At 41.0% G+C, this 11,738-nt stretch overlaps 1 long non-coding RNA gene and 1 pseudogene across 2 annotated transcripts in view; both read right to left on the bottom strand.

Annotated features, from left to right (window-relative positions):
* Nucleotides 1-11,281: 11,281 nt before the first annotated feature.
* The window catches only part of LOC111025668 (uncharacterized), a 3,978-nt gene continuing 3,521 nt past the window's right edge, over nt 11,282-11,738 (bottom strand). The window contains exon 2 of the long non-coding RNA XR_015788504.1: nt 11,282-11,738. This exon is cut by the window's right edge and continues 118 nt beyond it. This is a non-coding gene — a long non-coding RNA (uncharacterized LOC111025668).
* The window catches only part of LOC148208591 (zinc finger BED domain-containing protein RICESLEEPER 2-like), a 2,406-nt pseudogene continuing 1,949 nt past the window's right edge, over nt 11,282-11,738 (bottom strand). The window contains exon 3 of the transcript XR_015788503.1: nt 11,282-11,738. This exon is cut by the window's right edge and continues 176 nt beyond it. The product of XR_015788503.1 is annotated as a zinc finger BED domain-containing protein RICESLEEPER 2-like (transcript).

The following is an 11,738-nucleotide window of genomic DNA, read 5'->3' as shown; positions in this document are numbered from 1 at the left end:
TTCCTCCAATTCCTCCAGCAGCGACTCAGGGGCGAGTAAATTCCCCAGTTCCCCTGGCAGTTCCCCAGGTAAACCCTCAGGTCGCGTTGCTTGTGGAGGCGTTGCAAGCACTGACAATAACACAGTAGGTGTTGGCGGTGCACAAGCTCAGCCACCCCGACATTTTCATATTCCCAGAGCGAGGCCCAATTCATCAAGGATTTCAAGCGTTATGGACCCCCTACCTTTGTCGGGGGAAGTGAGAGAGCGACAGTAGCAGAAGAGTGGGTCAGAGAGTTGGAAGCCCTTTACGCGTACATAGGTTGCGATGACCAATTCAAGGTTAAGGGTGCGGTTTTTATGTTGAGGGGCGAGGCCCTGAATTGGTGGGACTCAATAGCAACGGCAGAAGATCATGCTAATGTACCAGTTCCTTGGGCAAGGTTCAAGGACTTGTTGTATGACTACTATTATCCAGTGACTGTGAAAGATACGAAGGAGGTAGAATTCCTCCATCTCGCCCAAGGAACCTTAACGGTAGTACAATATGAATGGAAGTTTACAGAACTCTCCTGTTTTGCTCTGGAATTAATTCCCACTGAGGCAATAAAGATCAAGAGGTTCGTTAAAGGCTTGCGCAAAGGGATCAGAGGACCAGTGTGAAGGGATCTGAATCCCGGAGCGGAAGCGGACCGTTGTCCTTGAAATTTGGGAAACAAAATCACAATGTAAAGAAGGAAAAATACAGGGGAAACCATTACCTTTGAAGAACGTTTCTTCAAATTTTCCCAACGAACACCACCAAAATATCTTCCTTGCTATCCTCTTGGGTTTCGAGAACCGTGCTTGTGGGAGCACCTTGTTTGGAATGAGAGGGAGAGTTTGAGAGAGTTAGCTTGAGAGAGAAATTGGCAGTCCTTTTTTTCTGTTCTGTTCTTCTTTTTGTTTTGCATAACTGCAAAGGAAGAAGAACAAAAAGCAATGACGTGGGGAGTTACCCCACGTCACTTAACTGCCCACTCCCCTGCAATTTTGCAGGGGAGTTAATTATTAATTTATATATTAATTAATAATAATAATTAACATATATAATAATTAATATTATATATATTAATTTATTAATTAATCATATTAATTAATAAATATAATTAATTATTAATCCAATTAATAATTAATTAATAAATATATATATATAAATCAAATAAATAATTAACACTTAATTATTTATTATAAAATTAGAATCATATTCTAAAACATTTCTCTCGCATAACCTATAGTTGTAATGTACATCTTATGCACATTATTTTTATCCAATAGTTTTAATATGAATCATATTTATATTAATTTTATTTGAATCTCATTCAAATAATTTCTCTCATAATATATAGTTTTTAATTTATAATTAACTATATATTATAATGTATCAATATACATATAATCCCTTAAGTAATTTGAACAATTCAAATTCTTCCAAAAACGTGATCCTCGTTTTACCCGTTATGAGCTAACAAGGGGACCTAATGGACCTACAGATCCGAAGCTTCAACGATCCAAGATTAATCAATCAAACTCATGACCGAGTTAATCTAGATTCCTTAACTACGGGTTATTCCACTAAAGACCTGCAGTTGCACTCTTCTCACTGCAGAATGTTTTCGTGTCCATGGATATACGACCATTAATGACGAGTCAATCCTTCACGAGTGTTCGTAACTCAAGTTGGGTCAAATTACCGTTTTACCCCTGAGTTACATCTTACTTCTTAAACACCACTGCTCCTCTAATGAACAACCCGGTTATGGTCCAACCAATAACCTGAAGTCCCTCTCGGGCAATGAGAGGGTGGGGCCCCTTGTTCAAGTCCCGGAGTCAGCATTTAAGGGAACACTCATCTACTCCCCTAAAGTCGGAAAGGAGTGAGTTCCATCTTGTGAAGTTATGTTCCCAACTCCCCACTCGGTCTCGTCCCCAAAATGGTAGGAATGTTGAGTCGGCGACTCGGGCCACTCTCACCCATACAGATCAAAGGACGAACCCTCACGAGTAGGAGTTCATAACTCACTCAGGATTGAGAATGAGTTGCCTGGTCATCCTAAGAAATAGCAACCTATTAGTTAACGGTGTTACATCTAAAGAATTCCTATTTCGTGGTCCGGTCTTATACAAACTCATTGTATAGGATACCCCCACTCGCATGTCTCCACACGAACGACCTGGATCAAGTCGTCTGTAACCTTTACAGAGTGGGTCGTATCCATAGTGTTGCCAAGATAAGGTACCCAACCTTATCCATATACTATAGACCCTTTAGGTTATTAACGGGACATTATCCATTCATATATCAGGGGTATATCAAATATATACCACGTATATCAACTATATACCTAGTATATATACTGTCCCGATTACATCAAAAACAAATTTATTGAATAAAACTTTATTAAATAGACATTTGTTTTTACAAAATACAAACCACGAGTTTAGGGCAACACACCCAACACAGTGGACCTTTAGCGACCCGCCACCTACGCTGAGGCAGTTAGGGGCGCCTTAATTATGGATAGGGATGTCTCTAACAAGGCCCAACCTCTGCTAGAAGTCGGTTCGTCTTCAGGTGTAAAAAGGAAAGCCCCTCTGACTTATGCCGACCAGCCATTTAGAGCACCCCAGCGCCAGGCTCAGCAACAGGGCATGCTGCCAGTGTGCCTCTCCTACCAGAGAAGACATGCGAGGTAGGGTTTGACGAGAAATAAGGGTTGTTTCAGGTGCGGGAGAGAAGGGCATTTTGCAAGGGAGTGTCCCATGTCGACCGCGAATACCCAGAGGCTAGGCCAGAGGACTCCCTCAACAGTTTAGACGTAGGGAGGTAACCAGAGCGCTCGTGTCTTCGCACTTACACGCAAGGAAGCGGCGGATGCCGAAACCGTTGTCACAGGTATTTCTTTCTCACTTTGGGTTCTTTTTTGGGTTTTGTGTGCGGGGTTTATGTCATTACCTTTGCATTATCTTCCAGGTACGATCTCAGTCCATAATGTGCCCGCTTATGCATTGTTTGATTCTGAGTCAAGTCACAGTTTTATTTCCACTACGTTTGTTCGTCAGGCAACCCTCGAACTAGAGCCGTTAGGATTTTTGTTGTCAGTTTCTACACCATCAGGGTCAGTTATGATTGCTAGTCAAATGGTGAGAGTAGGCGAGTTATCCTTTGACAACCAGACCCTGAAGGCAAGATTGATCCAGCTGGACATGCGGGATTTTGACGTCATATTGGGCATGGATTGGCTAGCTACCAACCAAGCCAACATTAACTGCCCGAGGAGGGAAGTCTCCTTCCAACTACCTTCGTGTCGGAGCTTTACGTTTAAAGGAGTTACGGGTGGAGTTCCAAAGGCAGTTTCGGCATTGAAGGCAAGACGTCTATTACAGAATGGAGCCTGGGGTTATTTGGCTAGTGTCATCGACACTAGTAAGACTCCACCCAGTATCCACTCCGTCCACGTGGTCAAAGAGTTCCCAGATGTGTTCCCTGAAGACCTCCCGAGGCTACCCCCTGTCCGTGAACTGGACTTTTGCATCGACTTATTACCCGGGACAGCCCCCATTTTAAAGGCACCGTACCGCATGGCTCCAGCGGAACTTAAGGAGCTTAAGGCACAGCTAGAAGAGCTCTTAGACAAGGGCTTCATTCACCCGAGTGTGTCTCCTTGGGGTGCTCCAGTGCTTTTTGTGAAAAAAAAAAGATGGATCTATGCGACTTTGTGTTGACTACCGAGAATTGAACAAGGTGACAACAAAGAATAGGCACCCCCTTCCTCGCATCAATTCTTTGACCAACTAAAAGGAGCAAGGGTGTTCTCGAAGATAGACCTGTGATTGGGGTACCACCAGCTGAGAATTAAGGACGCCGACATACCAAAGACAGCCTTCAGGACCAGGTATGGGCATTTTGAGTTTACCGTGATGTCTTTTGGACTCACCAATGCCCCTGCGGCATTCATGGATCTCATGAATCGGGCTTATAAGGAATTTTTGGACCTGTTTATGATTGTGTTTATCGACGACATCTTAATTTACTCCAAGATAGCAGAACAGCACGAAGGACATCTGCGACATGTCCTTATCGCCTTGAGGGGGAACGGCCTGTATGCGAAGTTCTCGAAATGCAAGTTTTGGTTGGATAAGGTGGCCTTCCTTGGCCACATAGTCACCAGGGAGGGTATTGCCGTGGACCCGGCCAAAGTAGAGGCGGTCAGTGGTTGGCCAAGGCCTCGTACAGTGACCGAAATCCGTAGTTTTCTCGGACTAACCGGCTATTATAGAAGGTTCGTCCCAGATTGCTCCCGATTGGCGAGGCCTTTGACTCAGTTGACCCGTAAGAATGCCACTTTCACTTGGAACGATGGATGCGAGACCAGTTTTCAAGAACTAAAGGAGCGTTTGGTCACGGCCCCGGTGCTAACGGTACCGGATGAAACGGAAGGTTTAGTGGTGTACAGTGACGCTTCACGGAGGGGGTTGGGTTGCGTTCTGATACAACATGGAAAAGTCATTGCTTATGCCTCGCGGCGGTTAAAGGTACACGAGCTTAACTACCCCACTCATGATTTGGAGCTTGCTGCGGTGGTGTTTGCCTTGAAGATATGGAGACACTACCTGTATGGGGAAAGGATTCAAATCTTCACCGACCACCAAAGTTTGAAATATTTCTTCACTCAGAAAGAACTTAACCTAAGGTAGAGGAGGTGGTTAGAGCTGGTAAAGGACTATGACTGTGAGATCAATTACCATCCGGGTAAGGCGAACGTGGTGGCCGATGCACTCAGTAGAAGGGCATCAAGCGTATCACCCCCAGCAGTGCCTCCTAGACCAGTATTAGATGAGTTGGACCATTCTGAATTAGAGTTAGTGGTGGAAGATGTCTCGGCAGTGCTAGCTCAACTCTCGGTTGAACCCACCTTGATACAACGGGTCATCGCTACACAAAGGGGAGATTCCAGCCTAAGCAAGGGTTTCGGTATGGTGGGTCAAGGAAATTTCTCTCTTGCAGAGGATATGGTCCTACCTTACCGGGGGAGATTGTGTGTGCCAAGAGACTTCCCTTTAAGGAAGGATTTATTAACCGAGGCCCATAATACCCCATTCTCGGTGCATCCTAGGAGTACCAAGATGTATAGGGATCTTAAGAAACACTATTGGTGGCATAACATGAAGCGCAAAATTGCCCAGTTTGTTAGTAGATGTCTGACGTGTCAACAGGTGAAGGCCTCAAGACAGAGACCCGCCGAGTTGTTGCAACCTCTAAGTATACCCGTGTGGAAATGGGATGACGTAGCCATGGACTTCATTACAGGGTTGCCGAGGACGGCTAAAGGGTCCACAGTGATTTGGGTGATTGTGGATCGCTTAACAAAGTCTGCGCATTTCATATCAGGCAATGCCACTTATTCAGTAGAAAGGTGGGCAGAACTGTATCTATAGGAGATAGTTAGACTCTATGGCATACCAGTGTCCATAGTGTCAGATTGGGACCCTCGTTTCACTCCAACTTTTTGGCGAAGTTTGCATAGAGCACTTGGGACGCAGGTTAGGTTACTCTCGAGTCTCGGGGCCTCCTTTCTTAGAAATCTTTTTAATTTAATTTAAGTATTTCATTTAATTTTATTTTGAGCTGCTGCGGAAATTGTTGTGAGTTATTGGCGTGTATGTACTTATTTAATTATTGTTTAACGAGGAGTCCGCTTCTTTGGCAATTGTCTTGGGTCGTTGGACCAACTACTTAATTCTATTATGGGATATAATTAAGCTTAAGAAGGTTGGAAATAGGATTCTAATTTCTTGTTCGTGGGCTTTGTTTTGTTTTAACAAAAAAGTAATTGGGTAAGTGGGTCTTCCTTATTTTAAAACAAAAGAGAAGTAAAGGGAAAACCCTAGCCCAAGTGGGTTTTGTTTTAAAACAAAAGAAAAGGGAAGAGAAAACCCTAGCCCCAAACCCACCTTCTTCGTGAAACACCCACCCCCCTCCCCGTTTTCCTTCTTTCTGTTCTTCCTTCTACCGTCAACCCACTCCTTCTCGAAGCGAGCTCAACGGCCGGCGACCTCAACTCAGCGGCGCCCATCTCCGGCGGACGACAGCAGGCGCCAAGGCTCGGGCAGCAGCAAGCGCGCGGCTCCAGACAACAGCGGCGCGTGGCATCGAACAGCAACGGACGCGCGGCTTTGGGCAACAGTGGGCGTACGCGCGGTGTCGGGCAGCAGCAGGCGGCGGCGGTGCGATTTCAGGGCGTTTTTCCGGTCGTGCATCCCCCCCCCCCCCCGCGAGCAGGTTCGGTCTCCCTTGGTGGTCGGAAATCGCGGCGCGGGTCCTTGCTTCACACAGCGTAGTGGGTATCGATTTGGTGAGTTTTTGTTGATAAAGTAGCTTGGACAGCAGCAAATTTTGCTTTCGGCGCCTACCCATAACCATTAGAAACTCGATTTATGCAACCCACATTTATTCGAGTTAGGCTGGAGTTACCCGCACCTAGACGAAGGCGATTTTTGTGGTAACGGACGTTGCAAGATCCCTTATATTGAATTTCGATGGCTGGAAATTTTGTGTTAATTATTTTTATTTGTCTATTGTTGATTAGGTGTTGAATTGACGCAAGATCTAGGAGCATACAGTGTGTAAGTAGCACCAGGGGGCGAGTACGTGCGTTATTGAATGTTAATGGAATGGTTTTGTGCTGATTTTTAGTTAAAATAATTTATTTCGTGCATATAGAAATTGTTAGTCTTGGTTTTGTGAACACCTAGTGATTGTTGTTCAGTTACATGTTACTAATTCTATTGTTAGACATTATGAACATGCATGGTTTCTTGTCTTTGAATGTGGCTGGTCAGTTCTGATTATTATGGTTGGGAGGGATTGATCTATGTCGTTTGGAAACATGTTGAGATGAAATGCATATGCTGATTGTATGTTATTTAGTTTATGTTGTTTAGTTGGAAGCTATTGGGTAGTGTTTTGTTTGGTACGATTAAAAGTATGCTGGAAAATTGTGTTGTGACTTGGAATGTGGGTGATTTATAGGTTGTCTTGGAAGGGTTAGTGGGAGATGTCAAGAGTGATGGAACGGGTTAATTGTTGCTATCATGTGGGTTGTCGGAAGTGAAAACGCATACTAGTCGTTGGGTTATTCAAGGCCTTGTAGTGGATGATTTGGGGGTTATGTGGTAAAGTTGTAGCGAATGACGATGTTGTGAATGCGTGGTTTATCGTGTAATGAAAGTGGATGTACCGGTGTTGTGGCCTCGTGGGCAATGGACGAGGCGATTAAGTCCCTACTGGATGTCGAGGCTCCGGGGGTAGAAGGCCTTGGGGATAAATGACAAGGCCGGACACCAAGTTTTCTATAAAGGAGTATTGGGATCTTGAGGATAAGCGTCAAGGACCAATACGCCTGTAGTCATCGGTGCCTTGGGGATAAATGACAAGGCCGAACATCAAGTTTCTATAGATGAGTATTGGGGTCTTGGGGATAAATGTCAAGAACCAATACGCCGAGTAGTCATCGGTACCTTGGGGATAAATGTCAAGGACTGGTGCACAGTTCAAGGCCTTGGGAATAAATGGCAAGGTCGAATGCCAAGCTTTTATAGAGGGAGGTCGGTATCTTGGGGATAAATGTCAAGGGTCGATACGCCTCGAAGAGTTAGACTTGGAGTACTAACGCAGAGGGTAGAGCGAATTTTAGCTCGAGTGGGTCAAAGGCTAGAGGGTCGTGTAGTCGAAGTCTTGGGAGTCCTGGTGTTTGGATGCTTATATGAGAATGTTAATCTACTGTTATTATCTCTTGTTGCCTGGTTGTTTGTTTTTGCTATTGTGTTTGATGTTGCTGTGATTACGAGCATGCTGTTGTGATTAGTTAGGGAGGGCTACTTACGGAGTATTTTATATACTCACCCCCCTACCTTAATTGTTTCAGGTGGGAACAGGGCCCCCGACCGTGGTGATGACGTGGAGGAGGCTTGACCGAGGATGGATCACTAGTTGTGTTGGTTAGGATGGCGGAAACTGTCGTTCATTGCGAGTAGCATTAGAAACTTATAGTTAGGGGTGTACTAGACATTGGGTTGACTCACGGAACGTTTTCTTTTTCTTTATTCATTCTTCATAGGCGAACTAATGTTTTGCGGTTATTGTTATTATTTGAATCACTGATGGACTTTGGATTACTGGACCAAATGATTGTTTTCTTTTAATTGGATTGCTAGCCACTAAGGCGGGCACGAACTTTTAGGAATTGGTTGTGTTATGAGTCCCTGATTATCTTTAAAGTAACTGTTTCTCGTCTTTGGGTTGAAGGGGGAAAGGACAGGGGATGATCGCATTATCTCAATATTTGAGGATGTATTTTCGAGGGCATTACACGTTACGTTACCTTTAATGGGAGGGGGGGTGAATAGGTAATATAGTAACGTCATCTCGTTCGTAGTGAAATTTGGGGGCGTCACATATCTGGTATATTTTGATGTACTACATAATAGGTATATTTAGTTATAATTGATTTACTTAAAACTAAATGAGTTATAAATAATTATATATACTATCAAGTACATCAAAGATATATCAGTTATAACTAATATACTATTTATATGAAGGATATAATTGTATACTTGATACACCTAATTTGAAATAGATCAAGGTACATCAAATTTATCATTTTTACTAGGGGTGAAATAAAGTAAACTGACTCGAACAGAACCGCTAAGAGTCGGTTCGGTTCGATTTTAATAAAATTAGAAACCGAAATTGAAAGTAACCGAACCGAATATTTTTGTCCTTTTTGGTTTTAACCGACCGCTAGGGTTGCACACTCTTTCTTCTTTACTTTTAGTGCGGCCCCCTCCTCAGACTTTTCAATCTCACGCATGGCTCAACCAAATGACAGACCCACAGTCTTCCACCAGCGTCGAGATGCTCTCCACCAGAGACGGTGACCCTCTCCATTTGGGATTTAGGGTTTCCTCGTTATGTGTGTCGCACATCTAAAGCCTAAAAGGCTTTATGGGTTTCACCATTCTCTCTTAAATCTTCTCTTAGTGTGAGTTTGTGAAAAGCATCTAATGAAGCTATGTGATTTTCCTTTCTTCCGTTTTGGTTTATTAATCTATCTTTTTCTTTTCTTCTCTTAGTTTGTTCCATGGAGGTAGATTTGTATTTGCTTTTCAGTTCATGAAATGGGTGTTGAAAATCTAGATGGGTTAGATGATTTCAGTGGTTTAAATTTGTGGGTTTCTTTTTTTGGAACAATTAATGAATATGAAGTTGATTATTGAAATCTAGATGGGTTATGTGATTTCATAATGTTCTGTTCTTTTTTTCATGGTTTTCAACGTCTGGATCTCACATCTTTAGGTTTTAACATGAAAATTTTGGAAGATCTTGTTTTGATTTTGAGAAAATGTCTAAATGGTTATAATATTGGTGAAGAAATCTTAGGAATGTGGGTTTCTGAACAACCCATTGTTTGGCTAATTGATCCGTGTGGAATATATATATATATATTTTAAATTGATCGGTTCTTGAAATTAATATGGAATGAAAGAGGCATGCTATTCATATTAAAAAAAAAAAACTGCTTCAGTTGGATTCAGAACCTAACCGATTTACTTTGGTTCGGTTCTATTTTTGTTTTTACTTAACTGAACCAATTTCTATTTTTTCTCTATGCCCGAAAACTGAACCGAACTGTCTTTTTTTCACCATTAATTTTTACATAATTTCGTCGTTTTCAGAACCTATGCTGATAGTTGTTATGATATCTCTTCTACCAATTGATTCATGATACTTGAAACATGTGTTCATAATGTGAGGAACTGTTTTCTTTTCACGGTATGCTAAAAGCTGTTATGATATCCCCCATCGAATTTAGAGTATTCATCACGATTTAGACTAGTGATCAAACACAATTCTTTTAGGCTAAACCTTGCATATTTTCTTAAATGTTAAAGGTCAACCCTTTTATTATATAACCTCCTAATTCATTAAGTTTATCGGCAATTATGAATGACGCCTCTCGATTCAAAATGATAAAAAATATTCAAAGTGTCATTCTTTGAACTATTCCATTTGGGTTAAGGAAAAGTTTCTATAATGTTATCGAAGATTTATAATTTTAGAGTAAAATTTAACTTTCAACTCATAATTTCAAATGAAAAGTTTTTCGATTTTAGAGTAAAATTTAACTTTCAACCCATAATTTCAAATGAAAAGTTTTTCGAGTAAAACATAACAAATATCAACATTCAAGTATATCATTGGTATATTGGCATTTATATCAAGTATATAAACATTAAAATCAAGTATATCAATGGTATATCAAATCAGGTCCATCAATGAAATATCAAATGAGGTATATTGATGGTATGTCAGAACAAATATATATGAGTAATTAAATAAGGTACATCAATGATATATCAGAGGCTCATTAATATATTACATAATATATCAATAATTAAATAAGGTATATTGACGGTAAATTAAAAACTAAATGGTATGACTTAGAGGTATATTAATTGTATATCCGAGACCAAATGATATGACATTTGAGGTATCTCAATAATATATCAGACACTAAGTAGTATGACTATAAGGTATATAAATAGTATAGAAACTAAATTGTATGAATATGAAGTATATCAAAATTAGAGACTTTAGGGTACTTGGATTTTTCTATATTATGGATTAGCGGCTTTTCGGATTAACGAATTGTGTAATAGAGTTGGGAAAGTTATGGAATCTAATTATGGTGTCTAGCTTCAACCTTATGTAGGATTTTTTGGGTGAAATAAATGGAGAGGATGAAGCCTTATTTAGGATTCCGGCCTGAAGAAGACAAAAAAAAAAAGAAAAGGCAAAAACAAAGTTGCCCATGTCCATAAGGTTTAGGACAATGATTATATTATAAAATATTTTTTTGTCCTCAATTTGTTGAGAGAGAGAGGGAGAGAAAGTCGGTTTGGGTTTAAGGAGATACGGCACAAATTTTAATGGCTATTTGGCACTACAACCACCATTCATGTATGGACACGTGTTTACTTATACTAATTTCTCAAACACCAGACGTTACCAAATACTCTAACCCATTGGACCAATGTGCCCATACATTATGATTTTGGTATTTCTTTTTATTATTTTACCATACAATTGAAGCTCATTTCTGAATCGAACCGATTCGGTTCAACCTTTTTTTTTTTAATTCCTTACTTTCCTACTAGCAAGCCACCATCTTTTCTATTCCAAGTAAAAAATAATACATACAAAAAATTATGGATTTGTGATCGCCTCAACTTTTGCATCGAAAGGGGAAAGTGAACATTCCCATGTACTTTTCAAGCTTAAAAGTAATGCCTAGAAATTCTAAGTATCATTTTAACTAATCAAACATTCATATTGACATTTACAAAATTCTAACAAAAAAATACTAAATCTTCTCAAGTCTACTGTCATTGGCTGAATCTCAATTTCCATCATCAAGACTCCAATTCCTCCACGACCTTATCATGAACTTCTTCAAGTCTCTTTGCTGCTTCTTCAACGCCAAGGCACCGAGCTAAGACCCCATCGGACATCTTGTAGTCCAAATTGCCACAACATTTTGTGAAGCATTTCAAGTCTTTCCTGGCCATGTGCACTGACGACACTGATTGCTTTAGTTCTTGAATCACAACATGTCTCCAATCTCCTTCTTTAATGACATCCTCATATAGCTTAT

Source organism: Momordica charantia (genome assembly GCF_013281855.1).
Source record: "Momordica charantia cultivar OHB3-1 chromosome 10 unlocalized genomic scaffold, Mcharantia_2.0 BLBB01000010.1, whole genome shotgun sequence".
Taxonomy (NCBI): domain Eukaryota; kingdom Viridiplantae; phylum Streptophyta; class Magnoliopsida; order Cucurbitales; family Cucurbitaceae; genus Momordica; species Momordica charantia.
The sequence above is the reverse complement of the archived record's forward strand: the minus strand, read 5'-3'. Positions and strand labels throughout refer to the sequence as shown.